Source organism: Brienomyrus brachyistius, unplaced genomic scaffold, assembly GCF_023856365.1.
Source record: "Brienomyrus brachyistius isolate T26 unplaced genomic scaffold, BBRACH_0.4 scaffold69, whole genome shotgun sequence".
Lineage (NCBI taxonomy): Eukaryota > Metazoa > Chordata > Actinopteri > Osteoglossiformes > Mormyridae > Brienomyrus > Brienomyrus brachyistius.
In genome coordinates, this window is record NW_026042344.1 from 267501 (window position 1) to 270000 (window position 2500).

Consider the following 2500-nt stretch of genomic DNA (forward strand, 5'->3'; position numbering starts at 1 on the left):
TGTATTTTTGGAGGCTCTGCGCAAGCAGAGCTGCACCGCCGCCGTATCAAAGTAAGACTGTGCCCGGCTTAGCGGCCGGCTCTATCTGCCCAGTGGCGTGTTTCTGGGATCCTCTGGGATCGTGCGTGGTCTCGCCGGGCGCCACCTCCCAGAGAGGCTGGCGAGGACCCAGCCGCGCCGGCTCCGTCGGCGTCCCGCATGCCGGAGCCCGGCGGGGCGCAGTCTGCGGGCATCGCTTCTCGGCCTTTTGGCTAAGATCAAGTGTAGTATCTGTTCTTATCAGTTTAATATCTGATACGTCCCCCATGGAGGGGACCACATATTAAACGGATTTTTGGAACAGGGAGCCGGAAGTGGGGCTTGCCCCGTCCGCTCCACGCATCGACCCGGTATTGCAGTGTTTCTGGGAACGGTGCACCTCTACTGCCCCCTGCTGTTGAAAGACAGAGCTGATCGGTGTTCCGCTTATCAGAGCGAGAGCCTGCGCCGCTTGTCAGGCGATCAGCCGGTGTCGTGAGGGACCGACTCTGTCCGTGCGCCGGTCCCGCTTCCCTCCGTTTTTCTTTTTTTTTTTTTTTTTTTTTTTTAAATCATAAAAAAAAAAGCACGGTCATGATATGCTCTCTGAGGGTTGGCCAGCTGTGCTGAGGTAAGGCAGGCCGTCATCTTTGCCTTTTGAATTTTCTCTCATGTCTGTTTACATGATTGCTGATCTTTCAGATGCCAGGAGGACAGGGAGGAGTCGGGGCCCCGATGCCGGTGGCTGCGACGCCCCCGAGAATTCAACCCCGAGCGGGGGGCGTCACGGAGGCCCGGCTAGCGGCCACCTGCTGAGCGACGGCTCTGCATCGACTCGGGTCTCTCTTCATCCCGTATAAATCTTTCGCCTTTTACTAAAGATTTCCGTGGAGAGGGATAGCGATGAGTTCACTGTATTTTTGGAGGCTCTGCGCAAGCAGAGCTGCACCGCCGCCGTATCAAAGTAAGACTGTGCCCGGCTTAGCGGCCGGCTCTATCTGCCCAGTGGCGTGTTTCTGGGATCCTCTGGGATCGTGCGTGGTCTCGCCGGGCGCCACCTCCCAGAGAGGCTGGCGAGGACCCAGCCGCGCCGGGCTCCGTCGGCGTTCCCGCATGCCGGGAGCCCGGCGGGGCGCAGTCTGCGGGCATCGCTTCTCGGCCTTTTGGCTAAGATCAAGTGTAGTATCTGTTCTTATCAGTTTAATATCTGATACGTCCCCATGGAGGGGACCACATATTAAACGGATTTTTGGAACAGGGAGCCGGAAGTGGGGCTTGCCCCGTCCGCTCCACGCATCAACCCGGTATTGCAGTGTTTCTGGGAACGGTGCACCTCTACTGCCCCCTGCTGTTGAAAGACAGAGCTGATCGGTGTTCCGCTTATCAGAGCGAGAGCCTGCGCCGCTTGTCAGGCGATCAGCCGGTGTCGTGAGGGACCGACTCTGTCCGTGCGCCGGTCCCGCTTCCCTCCGTTTTTCTTTTTTTTTTTTTTTTTTTTTTTTTAAATCATAAAAAAAAAAGCACGGTCATGATATGCTCTCTGAGGGTTGGCCAGCTGTGCTGAGGTAAGGCAGGCCGTCATCTTTGCCTTTTGAATTTTCTCTCATGTCTGTTTACATGATTGCTGATCTTTCAGATGCCAGGAGGACAGGGAGGAGTCGGGGCCCCGAGGCCGGTGGCTGCGACGCCCCCGAGAATTCAACCCCGAGCGGGGGCGTCACGGAGGCCCGGCTAGCGGCCACCTGCTGAGCGACGGCTCTGCATCGACTCGGGTCTCTCTTCATCCCGTATAAATCTTTCGCCTTTTACTAAAGATTTCCGTGGAGAGGGATAGCGATGAGTTCACTGTATTTTTGGAGGCTCTGCGCAAGCAGAGCTGCACCGCCGCCGTATCAAAGTAAGACTGTGCCCGGCTTAGCGGCCGGCTCTATCTGCCCAGTGGCGTGTTTCTGGGATCCTCTGGGATCGTGCGTGGTCTCGCCGGGCGCCACCTCCCAGAGAGGCTGGCGAGGACCCAGCCGCGCCGGCTCCGTCGGCGTCCCGCATGCCGGAGCCCGGCGGGGCGCAGTCTGCGGCATCGCTTCTCGGCCTTTTGGCTAAGATCAAGTGTAGTATCTGTTCTTATCAGTTTAATATCTGATACGTCCCCCCATGGAGGGGACCACATATTAAACGGATTTTTGGAACAGGGAGCCGGAAGTGGGCTTGCCCCGTCCGCTCCACGCATCGACCCGGTATTGCAGTGTTTCTGGGAACGGTGCACCTCTACTGCCCCTGCTGTTGAAAGACAGAGCTGATCGGTGTTCCGCTTATCAGAGCGAGAGCCTGCGCCGCTTGTCAGGCGATCAGCGGTGTCGTGAGGGACCGACTCTGTCCGTGCGCCGGTCCCGCTTCCCTCCGTTTTTCTTTTTTTTTTTTTTTTTTTTTTTTTAAATCATAAAAAAAAAAGCACGGTCATGATATGCTCTCTGAGGGTTGGCCA

General features: G+C 57.0%; 6 non-coding genes across 6 annotated transcripts in view; all 6 read left to right on the forward strand.

The window, feature by feature from the left end:
- Window positions 1–32, forward strand: part of LOC125725689 (U5 spliceosomal RNA) — a 114-nt gene extending 82 nt beyond the window's left edge. The window contains exon 1 of the small nuclear RNA XR_007387537.1: window positions 1–32. This exon is cut by the window's left edge and continues 82 nt beyond it. This is a non-coding gene — a small nuclear RNA (U5 spliceosomal RNA).
- Window positions 33–231: 199 nt separating this feature from the next.
- Window positions 232–423, forward strand: LOC125725944 (U2 spliceosomal RNA). The gene has a single exon (XR_007387786.1). It is a non-coding gene; the product is annotated as a U2 spliceosomal RNA (small nuclear RNA).
- Window positions 424–849: 426 nt separating this feature from the next.
- LOC125725690 (U5 spliceosomal RNA) lies at window positions 850–963 on the forward strand. Its single transcript, XR_007387538.1, has one exon. It is a non-coding gene; the product is annotated as a U5 spliceosomal RNA (small nuclear RNA).
- Window positions 964–1165: 202 nt separating this feature from the next.
- On the forward strand, window positions 1166–1356 carry LOC125726018 (U2 spliceosomal RNA). The gene has a single exon (XR_007387857.1). It is a non-coding gene; the product is annotated as a U2 spliceosomal RNA (small nuclear RNA).
- Window positions 1357–1782: 426 nt separating this feature from the next.
- On the forward strand, window positions 1783–1896 carry LOC125725691 (U5 spliceosomal RNA). Its single transcript, XR_007387539.1, has one exon. It is a non-coding gene; the product is annotated as a U5 spliceosomal RNA (small nuclear RNA).
- A 198-nt stretch (window positions 1897–2094) lies between these two features.
- LOC125726044 (U2 spliceosomal RNA) lies at window positions 2095–2286 on the forward strand. Its single transcript, XR_007387881.1, has one exon. It is a non-coding gene; the product is annotated as a U2 spliceosomal RNA (small nuclear RNA).
- Window positions 2287–2500: the final 214 nt, after the last annotated feature.